Source organism: Stegostoma tigrinum, chromosome 36 (genome assembly GCF_030684315.1).
Source record: "Stegostoma tigrinum isolate sSteTig4 chromosome 36, sSteTig4.hap1, whole genome shotgun sequence".
Taxonomy (NCBI): domain Eukaryota; kingdom Metazoa; phylum Chordata; class Chondrichthyes; order Orectolobiformes; family Stegostomatidae; genus Stegostoma; species Stegostoma tigrinum.
Genome location: NC_081389.1, coordinates 17,265,930 through 17,287,689, shown reverse-complemented (window position 1 = coordinate 17,287,689; position 21,760 = coordinate 17,265,930). Strand labels below are relative to the sequence as shown.

The following is a 21,760-nucleotide window of genomic DNA, read 5'->3' as shown; positions in this document are numbered from 1 at the left end:
TCTTTTGGGGAAATTGGTGTACAAGTGCCTGGTAACTTGTTCTAAGATATGAAAATGCTGAACCAACCTGTTCTTCCTTAATTCTTGACAGACTGGCACGTGTCAAATATGATGTCAGTTAGTGGATATACAATATCCAAAAGTATATTCTCTATCTGGCCAATATTTAGAGGTACGGCTTGCTGAGACTAAATTATTCAAATTTTATCGTTAGGATTCTTCACCACTCTCTCTCTCTCTGACAATTACAACAGCATTTTATTGAGGGCTGGGTTAGAGTGGTGGTGAACCGGTGGATGTGAAAGAGTCTTTTTGAATGTTATATACATTTACAGTATTCCAGGTGATTTATGCAGCCACACATTCACAAGAAACTTGAAGTTTAGAGTGTTGTATTCTCCTATCCTGTGAATGATCGATCTTGGTTTCATGTGGTGCCAAAATGAAATAGTTAATTTATTGTCGTGGGAAGACTTTTGGATGGAATTGATCTGATGGTTTGCAAGTTACTAAAGCTTTGGATTCTGGCCATGTGAGGCTCCCATGGATGAGGAAAACTGAAGGCAAGGGAGGTGTGTTGATAAAGGCAGGTCTTAGATTTGTAGAATCCTGACAGTGCAGAGAGGGGCCATTCAGCCTGTCGAGTCTGCATGACCCTCCAAAGAGCATCCAGACCCAGCTTCCCCATCTAATCGCGTAACCCCGCATTTACCGTGGCTAACCCACGTAACCGGCACATCTTTGCATTGTGGGAGGAAACTCGAGCAGACGCAGGGAACATTTGCAAACTCTGCATAGCCAGTCACCCAACAGTGGAAGTGAAACTGAGTCCATGGTGCTGAGAAGTAGCAGTGCGAACTGCTAAGTCACCATGCTGTCTTCCCCGCCCTTCCACTGTTCCCATCACCCCAGAAGAATTCATTTCAGGAGACATGACTTATAGTAATGTAATCTAGTGTTGTCATCTCCATCCTTTTACATGAGGAAGTGACATAAGTTCCCTTGTTATTCTGTGAACTGAATGACTCGCTCAGCAGTCCTTCTATTTGTGTCATGAGTTAGCTAATTTCTCCTGGTAGGATTGTTAATAATTTATGAATGGTGCTTTTGCACTTGGGTTGGCTTAGATTCACATGAGTGAAAGGCTAACTTAAGTTCCTTGGTAGAAGATGTGGATTAGGACAGAATTGGATATTATGCTTGCCATGGACAAATAGCTCTCCGGCATATTTTGAACAATTTCTTGCATGAATTATTGCCACTTAGTTGTGGAGGATGGCATGTGATAACACATCCCATCATGGGCCTGCACCTTAAATAGAGGATGGAAGGTTAAAACTACTTGTTAAACTGGGAAACAGTTTGGAGATCCCTTGAGAAATTCTTTTCCCTCCAGGCTGATTTTTGTCCTTGCTCCATATTATTTACTATCTCTAAAACAATGGCCTCACATGGACGAGATTTGTTTTTAAATGTTGTGGCTTTGCAATGTAATGGTCTGCAAATAATGCAGTGTAAAACATCAGACAAAAAATCACGAACTGTGTATGGAATATTGCTGAGATTTTCCATAAAACCGTGTGTATTTGCTGCTCAAACAAAACTTTTGCAACTAATTTTTTTTTTGTGGGCTGCTCTTTTCATTCATATGGTCACAAATGAAAGATTTAGAATTTGTCACTGTTGAAATATTTTTGTTTCCATGTAATCGACCAAACAAAAGTGACAATACCAAGTACTGACAAGTGTATCCTGATCTTTGCCTCACCAACACCACCAACACCAGCCAGGATTAACTTTTGAAAGAATTTCAGGTGTCTGACCAAAGTCCTTGCATACTTTAAGCTGTTGTGTGGTTGACCACTCGCTTCTGGTAGGCTTCAGAGCTATGTCTTTTCCTGCCTACAGATGCATCCTAAATGATAGGTAAAAATGCCAATCACTCTTGCCCCTGTAAACTTTCAAATCAGATTGGGCTCCACCATCTTTTTTCCTTATTGTTGTTTATAGTATTTAAAAGTGCTGTGTATAAGTGCAAATTATTATTAAGGTGATTTAAAACTTCAAAGCTGGAGGACTAAACTTGGAGCTTCCTTAATCAGGATGATTTAGTAGGATGTTATGTATTGCTAGCCATTAAGCAGTCACAAATTTCATGAGGAAAATTTGCATACACTACAGATGCAGTGTTTTTTAGGTCACAGAAGCTGAACGGTGCTGTACATTTTGAAAATTGTGTGCAGGCTTATTGCTTGATAACCTTGCTAGGAAGGGCTTTATTCCAAGTCTCTCTCAAAAGATTTCCTACACCCTCCTTTAATCTATCTCCTGTCACCTGTGATTTGCTTGGAGGATTTTACTTTGTTCGCCTCAGGGTTCCTACCCTGCCACTTTGCTTATTCCGAGGCAGCGGCTGAACTTGTTTTGTCTCATGCATATGATACAAGTGTTTCATTTGTATGTTCCTTATGGGCAGGGCTGCACTATTGTGGAGGGCAATGTTTGATTTGTTTTCTTGTGGTAAGTAGTGAGTACTGCCCTGTTGACTGCCCTTCCAAGGGTTTAGCAGCTATTTAAATATAGTTAACGGAACTTTATTGACACTGTCTTCTGAGGAATGGATTGGTTATTTTTCTCATGCTGCTGTTAAAAGCAATGCTGCATTTCGCTCTTAAAAAATTAATGTCACAAATTATACAACTTCTGATGTTTTGTGCAATAAATCATAACATTGTTTTCAAAAGATTTCAATCTCTCCCTTCATCTTCATCCTTCCCTCTGTCACTCCACCCTCTATGCTTTCTTATCTAATTCCTTTCTCTAATTTCTCTCCCCATTTTATTTGTCTGTTTTGAAGTTAGTTTCCCAGCATGGTTGGAATACAGGGAGAGGACCAGCAAAGGAGGTTGATGACAGCTAAATTGGATCATCATCATCATCATCGTCATCATTATGATGAGTAATGGTAACTGGAGATCGCTCAGAATGACTTCTAAATTATATTGCCTTGTTTGAAAGTCTTGACCCCAAGTATCACCTAGGCTGGAGACAGAACTTGGGAGTAAATAGGGAACAGCACCATCTACTTAGGAGACAAAGTAATGCAGAATTTCAGTTAGCTAAAGTCAATTAAAGGCAGAAATAGTGAAGATGGTGTCATAGAAGTCAGTGCTTCAAAACAACAAGCACATGTATATACTTTTGAACAATTCCAGACTGGCAACAAATGCTGGGTTTGCAAGCGATGCTTTGATTCTTGGCAGAATATTGAACGCCTTTTATAGTCAAGAAATAGCTTTTGAATATATTTGGCAACAATTGTGTTCCTAAGAACAACCATCTTCCTACGAAGAGACAGCTCTGTATGGAATTAGACTGCAGGTCATCCATGACCTCATTAAGTATCTCTCCAAATATACTGCAGAGGCTAAATCATCAAGTCTTGTTCCCATCTAACACATAATGTAAATAAACCGTAGAACTATATTTAGAAACTCTTTTAGAATATGCCTTTTATCAGCAAAGATTTACCCTCTGAAAACAAATATGAAACACAAATTTCTCATTTTCACATGTGGGTACCCTTTTTTTTGACCAATTTGGAGGCCAATGGGAAATTTCTCTTCTTCAGATTCACTACTAGACTGTTCGTCTTTGTTGAACATTTCCCAAAAGTTAATTTGAAAATGCCTTTTCTCTCCCTTTTATCTGATTAAACCAGATTAAATGCTGTTTCTCCAATTCTAGGTAACTGGAGCTGATCATTATCCATAGAATCATGTAAAGTTTTCTATCGAACTAATCAAGTGAAAACCAGTCCAAAGCCACCTCTGAACTCTATATTTGTGTTACGCGGCACCCCAAAATAGCTGCATTTTGTGTGCTGGCGATTGAGTGTACTTGTAATCTAATATGCAGAAAGCACTTGCTGCCAACAATCGGTGGGAACAAATACGTTTTTGACAAGCTGATTTGAAAATTTGGCAGCAAGTAATCTCTAGATTTGTAAAGTAAACCGCTGTGCGAAGAAATAATTCCTTATACATCTGAGGTTTTGACATATCTGCATTCAGGGGTAAAAAGAAATTAACTTTCTGCTGAAACCTTATCCCTGGAAAAAATCTGGTAGCAATGTCTGGATTTGTTTTTCCTCCATCTAGAGTACCATAGAAATCGAAGTGATTAAATATGGCTTTTAAACCTATAACAATCGGTGAAATAATCAAGTACATGTGGGAAGTTCTGTCTTGTTAGCAACAGTGTAATGAGCACCAGGTGCTGTCCATCTGACATGGTGTGCTTAACATGTTTGTGGTTGACTAAGATTCACAGTTGTGTTTTCCAGTCCTGTCACTTGTAATTCATTGTAGTGCACTATAACTTCACAATAGCATTTGCAGGTCTAATGTCACAAATCCCTTGATAATTTTATTGCTAAATCAGATTGTACTGGAATCAGACTTTTGTCCTAGAGTTACATTGCCTCATAATTTGGTCTGTTTTTAATTTCTGATCAGGACATCTCATGGTTACATTACAAGTAAAATTTAATTCATTTCCACTGAAATTTCTGTGACAGTCTTCATCAGTAGGGCACAGTTTTGGACATTAATTTGGTCATGTGCTTTAATGCCAAATTCAGTTTTGGCTTCCTCTGATGCCCAATGAGACTCCGAGTTATGTCCCAGGCTTTGCAGCAATTTTGATTTGCCATTGAAAGTCGGCTGTTTGCATCTTGATGTATGAACCCGTGATCTACCTGTGTACAATTTTATTTACCTTTTATGCTGAAGCAATGGGAAATATTTGTGATGTTTCCCTGATGTTTAAAATGCTGACAGTGGAGCTACAGAAGTGGTGTTTTGGGTGGCTCGATGGACCAAAAGATGTCTCTTCCTCGTGACATTGTTGCTGTGCTACTGTTAAGTGGATGCTCACAATTGAGCTGCCAAATTTCAAGGCATTTATAATCTGAACAAGGTAATTCTAGATGCCCACAAAGACAACACACTCGGTTTTTAGATTTCCCATGCAGGAATAATGTAACTAAAAGTAGTATAATCTGTACCACCGGTGTCAAATTGCTTTCCCACTCATGTTTACAGTTCATAACTAGTGGCAGTGAACATCTGCTTTTATTAAATATGAAATCGTCTTTCCTGAAACTGATTTCAGCACATATTCTTTGGTCATAAATCAAGTAATTTGATTTTTCAAATCATTTTTCACCTAGACAGAGGTGAGCATGTAGAATTCTCTGCCACAGAGCATTGAGGCCAAAAGACTGGATGTTTTCAAGAGTGAGTTAGTCCTTGAGCCATACAGCCCAGAAACACACCTTTCGGTCCACGTCGTCCATACTACTAGGTTTCCCAAACTAAAGTAGTTCCTTTTGCCTGCTTTTGACCCATATCCCTCTAAACCTTTCCTGTTCATGTACATATACAGATGTCTTTTAAATATTGTCACTGCACTGGTCTCTACCACTTCCTCTGACAGTTCATTTCACATACATACGATCCTCTGTGTGAAGAAGTTTCCTCTCAGGTCCCTTTTTACATCTTTTCCCTCTTGTTAAACTTATGTTTTTACGTTTTGAATTCCCTAGCCAAAAGGGAAAAGATCTTTGTTGTTCGTCTTATCTATGCCTCTCCTAAAACAGCATGCTATTAAAGAGGTCAACAGCAAATTGTTCCTAATTGAAAACATTAGGAAAACTTGAGGAACCTGGGAATACAAATAAAACAAAATTCCTAAATTAAATTTTCCACTTTGGATTTACTAAAGTCTTGAGACTAAAGGCTTAAAAGGTTTCCACTTTCACCCCAAACAGATACTGAGTTGAATTATTTGGGGGAAGGGGTACTATAAAAGTGTGGAAATCTTGGTGCACCATACAATGTATTGGTGGGACCACATTTGGAGAACTGTGGGCAGTTTTGGTCTCCTTATTTAAGTATCATTTCATGGGATGCAATTCAGAGAAGGTTCACAGAAATGACCTAACATTTCGAGTTTAGGTGACCCTTCAACAGATGTTGAGTCTAGATGACTCTCTTTACATTAGCTTGCTGTCTCTCGATTTTTGCTTTCTGAGGAATGGTCACCGAACCCAAAACTTGAACTGCTTTTTTTCCTTCACAGATGCTGCCAGACTCGTTGAGCTTTTCCAGCAACTTTGCTTTTGTTATATTATTATTACCAAATTGAATGTATTCCAATTTTGGTAAACTGCATAGTTAATTGCCATCCAAAGCTACTTATTCTGTTCACTTCAGAAAGAAGAATGATCTGCAAGTGTCAAATAAAAGCTTGAATGTTTAAGATTTCAGCTGGTTACAATATTTGTTAGTCCTAATCTGAAGGATTTAATGAAAGGCTTGGTTGGCTATCATCATTATACTTTTATGAACTAACCATTATATATTATAGGCAACATTGACAAATAAGCCAGATAAACTAGCATTAAAGCCTAGTAAATGGGGCTGAACAGACCAGAGAAAGTAAATTAATGAGCTGATGCCAAGATGTGCTGAGAAACAACAGCCTGCTGCAAATTTGTGTATTGTTGAAAAATATTTAGAGGGAAACAAATCTAAATGAGTGGGTAAGCTTTTGCTGGTTTCTCAGCTCAAACTTCAAAGTATTAATAATGTTAAAAGTAACTGGCTTGTTGGCAATTTTTCAGAAGCATAGTTTAAATTTTGGATGCTGCAGTGTTTGGTGAAGTGGTTGGTACAACTTCTAACCTACTGTCAGATATGCACGGTGCAACGTGGCTCTCAAAGTAGTCTTCCAATGGGCAGTTTGAAAATTGTGGTATGAGGAGGCTTGGTTTCATGGTTATTTCAAACTTGGAGCCTTCCATGTAGTATGCACAGTGGTAAAAGAAGAAAAGAGATGGCAACAGAGTGTAAGTTTAACAAAGTGGCCTGTGGAAATTCAGTGAGAAGCTGGGATTCCAGAGGAGCTAATTTTTTTTTGTGCGTTTCTGTAGGTTGGTCATGTATATCCTCACTTTTCTAGTATTAACTTTTGTCTTCGGGTACTGTGTTTAATCACATTGTTCCATTCTTGTCAAACCACAGTTGAAGAAAATAAAATATTGAACTTGAATTTCTAATATTTGTTTTAATATTTTAATGCATGGATTAATGTTTGCAATTGCCTTGATGCTTTAAAAAAAACCCTTGCCAAACTGTTCACCTGCTCACTTGCCCTTGGTACCAATATTACTAGTGTCATGGGGACTTCGGTAAAATATGATAAGAAATCTGAAATTTTACCATACCAATACTGCATACAAATTTTCATCCACTTTTCAACTTATAATGCATGTGAGATTTGCTCGTGTTTTAAAATGGTATTGTGAAATGCACATCGATACAAATTCTTTGTCTTTCCAAGTTTAGTGCTTGAAGTGCAACTTGACTAGTATCTAAGTGCTGACAGTTATTTAATGATCACTACTGGTTTACTGGGAATTATTTTAGGTGAAGAATTAGAAACTCCACTGGTTTTTTGGTTTGCAGCAGCAAAGCAACCGTGATCATTGACCTCAAAGAAAGTGGCTCTCGTAACTATAGCGGTCACTGAGTTCCTCTTTCCCTATTTTACCTGATGGTGGTGTCCAGTAGCAATAAAATTAATGAAAATACTAAAAGTGGAAACCACTAATTTGTCCTTCCCTTTGTTTTAAATCACTTTCCAAAGTAGATTTCCAGGGTTTTTGCAGTAAGAGTAATGTGAAAGTAGAAGTTCATGTCAAGCCAGATGATGTTAGATTTTTCTTTGGGAATTTCAACCATACACCCCTTGGAGGATCCTTGCAACCATGGCAGCAGATTCTGGAGTTCCTTCTGTGAACTCGAAGCTTCTCTTTCCTGCCAGATTTGACACACTTTTTTTCCAAAATCTCATTTTTCTAAGCCTCTTTGTCTTATCCTGTTATGTAATTTGGGACATCTTCCTGCATATAAGCTGTGCAATAAAGATTAAATTGTAATGGATCTTCAAATCTATATAAATCCGAAGGTAGTAAATAGTAGAAGTGGAGAGCTTTCTTTTTGTTCCTTTTGATCAAGTCTTTTCTGTTTGAAGTATAACTGGAAACCCAACATCAAAAACAAGAGATAATGGGAACTGCAGATGCTGGAGAATTCCAAGATAATAAAATGTGAGGCTGGATGAACACAGCAGGCCAAGCAGCATCTCAGGAGCACAAAAGCTGACGTTTCGGGCCTGGACCCTTCATCAGATGAAGGGTCCAGGCCCGAAATGTCAGCTTTTGTGCTCCTGAGATGCTGCTTGGCCTGCTGTGTTCATCCAGCCTCACATTTTAATATCAAAAACAAGACTGCGGTTTCCTACAATAAACCTTGCCTTTGTCTTTACTGTAAACAGACAATGATTGTTGTATCTCTGTTCCTTATTAAGTTACATTCTACCTCTGCTGTTTCAAAATCCATGTTGTGTTTTTAGTAACACTGTAGATTAATATGCTAAAAAAATTGTATAATCGTAAAAGCTCGACATTGAATTGTGTATTCTGATGAGTGCTGTTTGGTGTTTCCATACCAAAATGCAAAATGATTAAAGGAAAAATGACCTGAAAATGCACTTACTGACCTAGAATAAGCTTTCACCAGTAGAATTATTGATGGTTATTTTGTCATGGAGGGCATTATCCCCGACACACTCGCGTGCACACTCCCTCTATATGCACACTATGCACACACTGTTTACATTGTTCAACTATGTGCTGCACTTACCAAGTTGGGACTGTCAAAGCATTTTGTTTTTATTATAGTATGATATGATAAACTTGTCATGTAATGGAAAATGAAATGAGTATCTTTAGTGAAGAGAAATCTTTACTGCACCAATCTAGTTATAGTTAGTATTGGCTTTGAGTCAAGTAAATTTCCTTCAATGAGGGGGAGTGTTACTGTTTGCACGCTGTGGTATGACCTTGATTCTCTTCCTTTTATAGTTTATCATACTTGCAGTTTTAGGGTTGTGCTGCAAGTCTACCGATAACCTCTCAGGGCAGGTTACACATCGCGTGTATACTCGACGGGAAGTTGGCTTGGCAGCCAATACCTCCATCCAGACAGACTATTCATTATCAATTAGAGCAAAGTGCATTGTTTCTGTTTCCTTTTTTGTTAAATTGTACAGACTTTTGCCCTGTTTACCGGACACAATTTGTGGTGCATCACGCACATTCAGGCAAATTACAGTATGTGCTTCTACCGAAGTAATTATTTAGACAAATATTATGAAGTTAATTCCCAGTTCACTTTTTACACATGCAGTAATTTGCTCTGTGCAAGAGTGAGAAAGCAAGAATTTGCATTTATATAGCACCTTTCACAGCCTCAATTTTCCAGAAGTACCTGCCAGTCAATCCAAGTGTGGTTGTTGTCAGTTAGCTGTAGTTTGATAAACTTATTCACACCATGGCATGTTATTAACACTGAAAGGTAATTTTTGAATGTTTGTGTAACGTTTTAACACCCTTTTCAGCTGCTTTGAAATGAAATCTCAAGTCTTCCCAATATATTAACCTTTAACCGGTTCTGCTTGTTTTGTGGCATCATGTCCCTAATGTATTTAGACAAACGTGCCACAAGGCATTGCGTAGGACTGGTTATTCTTTCTACTGCTTGTTTAAGGTGGAAGAAACCATTCTGAATGTTGGAATGGTTTGTCTTTTTCAACTCCCCAGCTGTACAAGTGCATGAGGTGCTCGTTAACATGATTGATGGAACTTGCTGTGCTGGTGACTACCGTAACAATGATGTGCAAAATTAACCTCAAGCTTATAGTGGACAATGACGTGGCTTCATCTGGGATGGAGTTTCACATTATGTAATGTTCAGTCCTAATGACTCCAATTCAAGCTGACTATTGGGAAGGCTTCGTTCTTCTTCCATTCACCATCTTTTATATCCCAAAACGACTCATTCACCTCAGGAACATCCTGCAAGTCAGGCTAAAGCCCTGCTCCAGAATTGCTGACTTCATTCATCTTGAACATTGCTGCCCCATACTCAGCCAATAATGTTGTTTCTGCAGTAGGTACTTGTAAATTTGTTCTGAGTTTCAAATATTGCTCCCTACTGCAAAAGATCGAGTGATTTTGGAAAGAATCCATTCTCTGAAGCTTTGTGTGGCTGCAACTTAAATATTTGTGGTATCCATTATGAAAATATTAATCAGAGAATTGTAGCAATTTGAAGTATGCCACTTTGTTTTCTGTTCCTTATGCAAGATGACTTACTTCATTGCTGTTTTAAATCTTGTGCTTTCACATTGTTCATATTACACTTCTCTACATGCAGTAATCCTGCAGTGACTTCAACTATGTACATGATTCCTAACTTTGAGTTTTGAAGGTAATTCAGTGAGTAAAAGGATGCTAAAATGTAATGTGATAAAAGTAGGGGAGGATGTACAAAAATGCTATACAAGTCAATTGGATTTAAAAATGTATGAAATGAGGAAACCTGAAACTCAGAATTGGGAATGCAGCGAATGAGTCTGAAAGAGCAAATATTGGCTGCTGCTGAGATACTGATAAACTTGAGAGATAGTTTAAAGAAGAAAACAGTTTAGATTGGAGTTGAGTGACTAGATGCACAAATTTATTTTTGACTTGTCAATCACACATACTATGAAACTGTCAACCAGTTCTTCTAAAATGTGAAGCTGGAAATGGAGCATAAAAGCAATTGTGTTAAATAATTTAAGATAACAAAGTGTGTAGCTGGATGAACACAGCAGGCCAAGCAGCATCTCTAATACAAAAGCTGACGTTTCGGGCCTAGACCCTTCATCAGAGAGGGGGGATGGGGAGAGGGAACTGGAATAATTAGGGAGAGGAGGGGGAGGCGGACTGAAGATGGAGAGAAAAGGGTTGGGCTGCAGGGTTCCCAAACTGAATATGAGTTGCTGTTCCTGCAACCTTCGGGTGGCATCATTGTGGCACTGTAGGAGGCCCATGATGGAGATGTCGTCTGAGGAATGGGAGGGGGAGTTAAAATGGTTCGCAACTGGGAGGTGCAGTTGTTTGTTGCAAACCGAGCGGAGGTGTTCCGCAAAGCGGTCACCAAACCTCCGCTTGGTTTCCCCAATGTAGATGAAGCCACCGGCTACAATGGTATCCATCTCATCTTAGAGGCACAGTGGTTGACACACATGAAAATCTATTTTAAATGATCTTATTCATAGTTGATGTTCACAACGGTATGTATTGTAGGATAATGATCAGGATGATAAAAGGGTATATGTGATATATATGTTTGTGTTTCAAAATAGAGGCAAATGGATAAGAGTCAGTTCTGAAGATAATTTGTTTGTTAAACTGGTCAGGAAAGACCTTTTAGAACAGTGACCTCAGTGTGCCAGTCGAGGAAAGCATGTGATGGTGGTCATGCCTAAGAGAACACTTGTAGTGTTAATTAATAGAAACAGGCTTCTTAAGCCAGAGCACGGAACTTCTAATGCAGAAGAGTTTGGATAGAAATCTCCAAGTTAGTAAAACTGAAAAGATTTATGCTCAATTATAAGGGGTTCATGTCAGCATATCTGGAAAGGAATCATTTAAATTGCTCCTGCAGTTAAGTAAAAGAAACGGGGCAGTCAGTTAAGTAAAAACCTAGTTGAGATAGAAGTGAATTCCTCTGGAACTGATTATCTGTAAGAGGTTCACTTTTTCTTTTGGGGAACATGATGAAATGTTTTGCTGTTTTTATTGATGGCTAATGCCCTTTTTTGTTCCCCCTGCCCCCACCCCAGTTTTGTCAGTTTGATTACTTTCTTTGTAATAAGCTTATGTTCACTTTTTTAAATAAACACACCTGCAGGCTCCAGTCAATAGGTTTCAGTGACTGCAAAAATTAGTCAGTGATCTATCAAGCCAGATGTTATTCGAGTGTCAGACTTGTCCAATGTTACTTTCAGCTGCAGTCATAATACTGGAAACGATTGTCTGTAGGGTTAAATTTGAAAAGTTCTCAACTGGCAGTTGGGAACTCACTTTAATTACTTATATAAGTCTCAACTTAGCTCCAAGGGTTTGCTATTGCGGATATTACCAGTGCAACTAAGTAACTTGTTCCAACAAATTTTTGGATACATGCTTAGCTAATTAACCTCTGTTCTGCCAACTATTTAGAGCTGTAAAGTTCACCAAAACTACTATAGTCACGAGCTTACTGGAAGGAAGAATTGTTGGCTTGTAACAATTTATTGTTTCAGAAATTGATTTTTTTTCTTGTAACAAATGTTAGCTTTTTTTTTGAAAACCTGTAACAGAACTGCACTGGGATCGTTCTTTGAGATGCTGGGGTGCATCCAGCAGGGACTTCTAAATTCCTCAGAATATTTTAAATGAAATTTTGGCTGAATCTTCCTTTTAAAAATCATGTTTAACTATAATGTAATTAAAATTGTATTTCAATTTGTTTTTGCTTCAATTTGTAAAAGAATATTTCCTGACCAAACTTAATGCTAACCAAGTTATTTAAATACAAAAGACCCTGGATGCTTGAGATCTGGAATTTTGAAAAAGATAAACTATTGGAAAAACGCTGCAGGCCTGGCAGTATCTGTGGAGGAAAAAAAACACTTAATATTGAATATTGACCCCTGTTCAGAACTGAAGAGGACTGTGAAATGCTGTTGCTCATGTTCAAATGGGGGAGGAGAAGTAACTGGTAACAGTGAGGTTGTCCTGAGCAAAAGATAAGGGGATGCTAATGGTAGTGAAGGAACAATTTCAATGAAAATAGATGTAGATGGTCAGAAATGGTTTGTATTTGTGAGGAGCAAATCAAACACTGAAGTGGCAGGGTGTTTTCTGAAGTGGTTGAAGTCAGTATTGAATTTAGAAGTCACATGACACCAGTTTATAGTTGAACAGGCTTATTTGAAATCATAAGCATTTGGAGCGCTGCTCTTTCACCAGGCGAAGCAGGGAGCTTTACTATGGAGATGGGGCAGATTGGGGTAAGTGGTAAAAGGGTTGGACCATTTGTGATTTTGAAATGAATTTGTTTCATACTTGCCTGTTTTGATATTTGTATAATAAACTTCTATGTTCTTTTGCTTAACGTACGTTGGCAGCCTCCTGTCAACATGACTGACCTCCATTGAATAAAAAGAAATAAAACTTAGGGAAAAACAGAGTTAATGTTTCGGGTCTGGTGACTATTCCTCAGAACGGAGGAAGGATCACCAGACCCGAAACGTTAAACTGTTTTCTCCTTCACAGATGCTGCCAGCTTTACTGAGCTTTTCCAGCAATTTTGTTTTTGTTCCTGATTTACAGCATCCACAGTTCTTTCGGTTTTTAATAAAACTTAGGGTTTTTCTGGGAGCCAATTACCCAGTATTACCATCGGCTATGACCATCATACACCACTGTTCAACAATAAATTTTGATTGAACCAGGAACTGGGCCTATTCTGAGAAATACAGGCCAGTATACTCCTACTAAATAATTGTGTCAAAGACTACATACCCTTGCTGGAGATTGATTTTAGCACACTTTTTCAGGAAAGCACTTTGATAGATTTTTGAGTGTGAATGTTTATTAAAGAGGAAAATTGATCTTTGCCTTTGATTTTTGTCTCTGCGTTATTATATTATCTGCACTTAGTGTACCAACAGTTTTTCTATCTACATCATTTGTCCCACCTTCAAAGTAATTTTAAGAATGTGTTTTTAAAATGAATTGCAGCAAAAACCAATGATAGAAATCTTAAGTTCTTAACTATTACTTTTCTGCCTAAATTATTTAAACTTGTGAACATTTAGTTGTCAAGTTGAAGTGAGCTGCACGTTCTGTGTCTTAAGTTACATCTTTGCAATTGTTCAGTTATGTTTTTTTTCCTTTAAGGCCTTTTGTAAATGAACTGAATCAGATTACATTTATTTCTGCCAAATGTTGATTTGTTATACTTGTGCTGTTTAAGAGCTGCACTACAGAGGGAAAGATCTGTCATCTCTCACCTTGTTCATTTCATCTCATATTCTGGATATCAGTGACAATACAATGTTTTTTCACCCTATTTACACTCAAGAATGTAGTCACGTGCCACTTGGACGTACTGTATTCCAACTGGTGTCGGTGCTGTTAGTTGAGGATTTCTAGTGTTTTAACCCAAGATTATGAAGAAAAGCTGATGTATTCCCAATTCAGAGTCATGTGATTTTTGAGGGCCTTTGGAAACAGTTGGGACAAATATCCTTGTAGGTGTTTTTGCTGTTTCAGTTGGTGAGATTTTTAAACTAGTATGTTGGTAGTTGGGAACCAGAGAGTAGACTTAGGTCCAATTCAGATCAGGAAACTGAGGCAGAACATTAATGGTGTAGTCAGCAACTCTGACAAAAAAAAGTTTTTTAAAAAAGTTTAGCAAAGGAAATCGATGGGGTTGAGCTGTTTATTTTTCAATGCAAGAAATATTACAAACCAGGCAGATGAACTAAGGACGCAGATAGCCGCATGGCAGCACAACGTCATTGCCATAACAGAAACCTGGCTAAAACGGGGCAGAATTAGCAGCTCAATATCCCAATATAAAGTGGGTGACAAAAAAGGATATGTGATAACAGTATTGGTTAAAGAATCAATTAGTCGTGTGAAGGGATGATACACTAAATGGGTTAATAAATGAGGCTTTACGGATTGAGCTTAGGAATTTAAAAAAAAAAGGCAGTCACACTTTTTGCAGTATACTACAGATCCTTGCAGTATGAGGGAGTTAGAAGGGTATACAAGTAGACAAATTTCTGTTTGTAGGAATAAGAGGGCAATAGTAGGAGACTTTAACTATCCCTATATCAGCAGGGTTTTAAACAGTGTAGGTGGTTTTGAGAGTGCAAATGTCATGCACTAAGTCCAGGAGTTTATTTAAAAAATAATAACCAATAAGCCCAGCAAGAGGTGATGCAATTCTGGACTTAGTTTCTGAAATGAAGGTGTGGGCAAGTGGGAGAAATGACACTTGGCAACCATATTGAGGCTAGTGACCACAGAGTGGTTAGATTTGGTATTATTGCAAAGCACAGAGATAAGTCAAGACTAAAAAATTTAAATGGGATGGGTAAGGCAAATTTTCACAAAACTGATGTGATTTGTCTGGAGTAGACTGGACAGGACTGCTAAAGGATAAATCGATGCTAAACCAGTGGGAGGCACTAGAAAGTGAGATCCTTGGGATTCCGAGCAAGCATGTCCCCTCCAGTTATAAGAATGGTACTGCCAAATGTAGACTCCCATGGTTGTGAAGAAAAATACAGGTGAAGATTAAGCCAAAAAAACTTGGGATCGTCACAAAATAAATCTCAAACCTGCAGATAGCTTAGAGGCGTGTAGAAAGTATTTAGATCAAGTTTAAAAGAAAAATTACTAATCAAGATAAGTGAAAGCCCAAAGATGCTTTACCAATATATAACGAACAAAAGGATAGTTATGGAAAAAGTGAGATGAAAATACCTTGTGTGAAGATGCAGAGGACATAAGAATTTTAAATAATTTTTGCCTCCCAAATTCACAAAGAAAATGGATGATGTAGATGTATTAATCCAAGAGGAACAGTGTGAGTTATTAGACAAAATAATCATGACAAGAAAGTGCTTGGAGGAGTTGGAATTTAGATAAGTTGCTGGGGCTGGCTAAGTCATTCCCTAGGACGTTGAAGGTGGTCAGGGAGGAAATGGCAAATGCTCCGAGGATTATTTTTCCAATCTTCACAGGACAGGTGAACTTCTGGAGGACTCAAATGCAAATGTGGTTCCGTTGTTTAAAAAGTGTGCAAAGGTAATACCAAACAATCGTAGGCCAGCTACACTTACTTGGATGATGGGCAAATTGTTAGCATCAATCCTGAGAGATCAGTTAGACTGTTACTTGGACTAGACATGGGATGGATAGGGATTATATGGACGAGACAGGGATAGTCTACGTGACTTGATAAGACAAATCCATGCCATGAAAATTTTGAATTTTTGAGTTTGCACGTTCTCCCCACATCTGCATGGATTTGCACTGGGTACGCTGGTTTCCTCTCTGTCCAAAGATGTGCTCGTTAGGTGGATTGGCCATGGGAAGTGCCGGGTTACGAGGGCTGGGTTTAGTTGAGATACTTTTGGAAGGCCGGTACAGGCTTGATGGGCGAATGGCCTGTATTTGCACCATAGGGATTCTATGATCTAAGTGATGTGGAGAATTGACCAGGGTAGTATAGCGCGTGTTGTCTACTTGACCTGAGTAAGGCATTTGACGAAGTCCCACATAGGGCGTTTACTTTTTTGACCAGTGTGCTATGGGATCAAGATGTTGAACCCAAAATTGGCTTAGTGACAAGAAGCCATAATTGTTGTTAGCTGCCTTTGTGAATGGAAGGCCTCTTTCAAATCCCTAAAATTAGCAGTACAGGTCGTCAGAAGTTGTAAAGAGGGAATATGGAATGCTTGCCTCCATTGGCAGAGGTATAGAATACAAAAGTAAGGATGTGGTGATGTAAGTTAATAAGATACTGGTGAGGCCACAACTGGAGTGTTGTGTGCAGTTCTAGTCAGCACAATACAAGAAGGATGTAAGTGCTCTGCAGAGCATGCAGAGAAGATTTGAAGATGTTGCTAGGTGTGTAGCTGTAAGGTGAGATTGGAGAGGTTGGGATTCTTTTCCTTGGAACACAGAAGGCTGAGGGGTGACATGATTCAGCTATACAAAATTATGAGGGGTAGAGACACCTATTTCCCTTGGCAAAGAGTTCAGAAACCAGGCATCATAGAATTGAGGTAATTGGCAGAAAGATTTGAGGGATGTAAGGAAAATCTTTTTTTATGGAGAGGTTGATGGGTGTTTGGAATTCACTGCTTGAATTGGTATTGGAGGCAGAGACGCTAAACTCCCTCTTTAAAAAGTATCAGGATCTGTACCTTATGTGCTGTAAGGTGCAGGGCTGTAGGCCATATGCAAGAAAATGGGATTAGAAAGGATATCTTTGGATGAGAATGGAAAAGATAGGCCGATTGACCTTTTCTGTGATGTATCATTTGTATGCTTCTGTTGTTGTACAGTCATGATTGTAGTACATTGACGGACTTGACACGACTTTTTATATTGTTACCCGAATAGAAGTAGTTCTGGATATATTGGAAACATTCTAGCATTTAAAAATGCTTTAATTATTTGGCACAGCCCTCACATTTAATACAATTTGCTTCAATTATGGTTTTGCAAATTAACTGGTACATTTCGCAAAAACCTTGCTTTGTGAAGTGCATCATGAATAGCACCAGAGTTTTATCTGTGACTTACATGTGAGGTAGCCTTGCAGGACATCAATGAAGTTTTTGTCACACTCCTTCCTATCATATGAATATTTTATGTTTATCACTTTGACTGGATTAAAATGACTATATTTGAAATCCACCATTGTCATCTCAATCTTCCAAAATGAAGACCATAGAAAAATTTGTATTTTAACTTGAACTTCAGGTTCCTTCTCACTTGTCTTTTTTGGCTAAGGGAGCAACATTTCTCACCTGTCAAGTATTGGTAAGCATGTGAAGATAATGTTAAATTAATTCGGGCTCACTTAACTAGAGACCTTGTTTAAACAACAGATATGTAAGCAAAGTATGTTTAATGTATACATTAACATTTGGTTTGAAATCCTCATGTAAGGTGATGAAGTTGAAACCATAATATGTTCATGAAAATACTTTGTTAACTACCTAACATAGGTACACCCAAACTTGGATGTACTAAGACAAAACAGAAGGTACGAGAAATACTGCACTCTGTTTCACTTCCCACAGATACTGATGTTTCAGGCTAATGTTTCTGCTGTACTATCAAACTTGAAAAGTTAGAAATATTCTCTTAGGTGTATAACATGGAAGGTTAGAAAAAGAACAAACGTGGAGGTCTACAATAGAATGGAAGACGTTAAATGACAAAGGAGTTGGTGGAGTATAGCCAAAGGGAGTGATCAATGGGACAAGTAGAGAAGCAAGATAGGAGTCCAGAGGAAGTGTGAATGAAATAATGACCGCTTGTATCTCATATGATGTGCCCTAGAATTCCTGCAAAAGTGAGTTTGATGGCCTCAGTGTGTTGTGTGGTTCAGAGCAGACTTGGCAAAATGAGCTCCTCTGTATTGGTATTTAAATTATTTTTTAGTAGCTAGGTTCCCTGCTAGTGGCTGTATAATGCAGCAGTAGTCATGCAAGTATCATCTAATTTGCCTGTGTCAGATTTTCACTGTGGAATTTGAAGCTTATAGTCAAGATGGGGAGGTGACAGCCTTGTGGTATTATTGCTAGATTGTTAATCCAGAGAACCAGGTTATGTTCTGGGAATCTGGGTTCAAATCCTACTATAGCAGATGGTGGAATTTGAATTCAGTAAAAATCTGGAATTAAGAGTCATTATTGATGACCATGAATCCTTTAGTCGATTATCTATTTACCAGACCTTATTGTTCTTGCCTATGTGACTCCAGACCCAGAGCAATGTGGTTGATGCTTAACTGCCCTTCAGCCAATTAAGGATAGGTAATAAATGCTGGCTTACCCAGTGACTTCCTCATCCTGTGAATTTTCTTTAAAAAGTGCTGCTGTCTGATTTAAACCACAACCTAAGTCAGAAATCAGATAAAATTGAGATTTTTAACTTTATAAAGTAACCCTAATGTAAAGAAAATTACCCTTCGGTTGCTCAGCTGTGGTAACATGCTGTTTACTGACCTTGCAAGGTGATGTGAGTGAAAGCAGAGTTGTCAGACTGGAACCTGTTTCTGGTCTTTGCCTTACTATTGTGAAGGTGAACAGATGTACTTTGTGTTGCTGAATCAAACAATTTAACTGGAAGTGTTTGTTAACTTGGGGCTATATTTGGAAAGCTAAAGGTCCATGAGAATTTTAGCTTGTTGGTGGAAGAATAACGTAACATTAAAGAATTGCATGTTGCTGTTTCTGCTAAAACTTGGTAAAAGACAGTCAGAATGTTACAGCACAGAAATGGACCGTTTTACCTTATCAAATGTTTGTTTTTCTCCATGTGAATTATTTGTTAAATCCAATTCTGTGTTCTCCATCATAAACACTCTTGATTAAACAGCTGTATAAATCCTTTTGAGGAAAATGTATATAAGCTGCAACCACAGTAGTTTGTGATAGAACATGTATAAAGATTTACTTGCTAACCCTCCAATTGCCCTGGTTTGTTTTGTGATCCCTTTTTTTAATGTACGTATCAATAGTCTTTGTGCTTTTGGGAAGCCTGGGAAACTAGATTCTGTTTAAATGAAGGGATAGCTTGTTACTTTAAGGATGGTATTGGCCTAGTAGAGAGAACCTTTGAACTGGGGAATCAAGATGTAGATGCTGTTTGGGTGGAGGTGAGAAAACGTGAAGGGAAGAAGTCACTCCTGGAGTAGTTCACCAACCCCCTAACAGACAACCACACTGCAGGTTAGAGGTACACTTGAAGAAATTAATGATGGTTTATGAGAAAGTTGTAGCAGTCATAATATGATTGAATGATGTGGACATCTTTCCTTACAGTCCTGAGTGTTACTTCTGTGGAAATCATCATCTATTGTCTGTTTAAATTCTTTAATTGAACCTGTCTCCACCACACTTTCAGCCTGAACATTCCAGACCTGAATCACTTGGTGAGTGAAATAGCTCTTTCTAAGATTACATTTGTGCCTTTTGAAGATCACTTCACATCTGTACCCTGTTGTTCTTGATGACAGTGTTATTTCTAACTCAGCATCTGCAGTTGATCTTTTTTTGAGTGGGAACAATCATGATTTCTTCCGTCTGTTTTCATCACTGAAGTTTGTCATCCCTGGAATCATTGCTTGTTAATCTCTTCTGTACATCGCACAAGTTAGTATTGTCATCATTCTCTTATTTCTGGAGTTGAAGTATTTGGAGGATTTTGTTCTTAGTTACAGCAGCAACATTCTCTTTTAATCAAATGGAAATGTTTTTCTGAGCTCATACAAGAATTCTGGTCATTTTCATTTTGAGATCTTGGCTGTTAGCTGTTGTGCCAATAACACTGTATGAAGCAATCATTCATTTGAAACTCAGTGTAGAATTCATGAGGGCTGTGTTAAAACAATTAATCACACATGCCCCACCTCACCCAACTCTTCAGATTCTATTTCTTGCTGTTCAACAGGTGCTGTAGGAGTACATAATTTCTCACATTCTGGCCCTTCCTGTGCTTCTGGCTGTGTTGGAACCAGGAGTTTGGGAGATACTTGCAGGGCTCAGAGGCTTGCCCTGAGGTACAAATGACTGCAGACCATTGTACTGTATTTGTAATTCTAACCCTAACCCTGACCCCACCACTGCATTGAACTTGTGAATGTGCAGTACTTTTATTCTTGCAACCACAAAAGGTTATACCGCAATTCTGATCTGGCATTCTGCCCTTACACTCTGCTTGATGGTAAAACGAATTGCTTTGAATCAAATTAAACAGACTTGATTCTTAATGACCCCCAAAAGCACAGTTGTATGACTCTTTTCCCCCCCCCCCCACCCCGTGATCATGCCCCTCTTTCAGCAAGTGGTGATTTGAGATAACTCCACAGAAGCCAGTTTAACAGCCCCAATGAGGGAACTCCTCCTATGAGGTGCATCTTGCTCACCTTGTTGCAGGCAGAACATATCTTTCTCCACCACCCCCCGCCCCCCCCCCCCGAGTTCAAGACATAAGTAACTTTTTTGTTTGTAGCTCCTCCTAGGCTGTTTTGGCACTGGGTCAAGTTCCTCCATCTCTACCTCTGATATGGGCTGCATGTAACGTGCAGTAACTCGCCTCTTGCACCCTGGGCATCTTGGAAGAAATCCATTTTCCTCTTCAAGCACAAAGGTGTTGAGGCAATAACATCCACCTGTTAATCTCAGATTCTGAGGTATCTTCAAAACTAGGAGAGAGAGCCCACAGGTTCTAGAACAGTTGGCAAGGTTTTCTAAGGGCCAGGGCACACTTTGCTCCCGCACCATTTGAGAGTTTGCAGCTTTTATAGGTTCATGTGCTTGATCAGAACCATTGCGCCTACCCAAACTTTATACGTCACCAGACCTGACCTTGTGTCAACCATGCTCTTACCTATGCAGGGTCATTCCCATGATACTAACACCAAACTTGGTCCCCTGAAATAAGCTGTCTCTCTTGCTTATCGAAAACTTGTGTTTGGCGTTAGAGTTCTTGATGCCATTTCACCTCCACCTCCAGGTCCAGGATGATCAAATTTAACATGGTGCAGGTTCTTCTCATGGTGACTCTGAAGTTATCCCTGTAATTGAATAAGGGGTGGATCTATGATCAAATAGGAATTTGGACAGTTTGGTATCTAGTGAAGGTGCAGGCTGTTGCTTTAAGCCAGCCTTCCAAGTTTGGACTGCACTTTCTGCCAGTCCATTGGATAATGGATAGATTGGAGCTGTCCTTATATGACGAACACCATTCAGCTTTGGGAATACTCCTTCCCTGCTGGTAAGTGATGGCCCATTATCTGTGACCGACACCTGTGGAAGTCTGTGTATTGCAAAAGATGTGCAAAGTTTTTGTATTGTTGTCCCTGTGTTTGACGAAACACTATGGGTTAACTAGCATAGTTGAATTTCAGACCTCATGCTTGTCCGTTTTGCCAATTTTGAAATCAATGTCCCTTTGTTTAATGAACTGTATCCATGCCCAGTGACTTTGTTCTAT

At 38.7% G+C, this 21,760-nt stretch overlaps 1 protein-coding gene across 2 annotated transcripts in view; it reads left to right on the top strand.

The window, feature by feature from the left end:
* edc3 (enhancer of mRNA decapping 3 homolog (S. cerevisiae)) overlaps nt 1-21,760 on the top strand; it is an 80,078-nt gene that overhangs the window by 36,940 nt on the left and 21,378 nt on the right. The window lies entirely within an intron of this gene.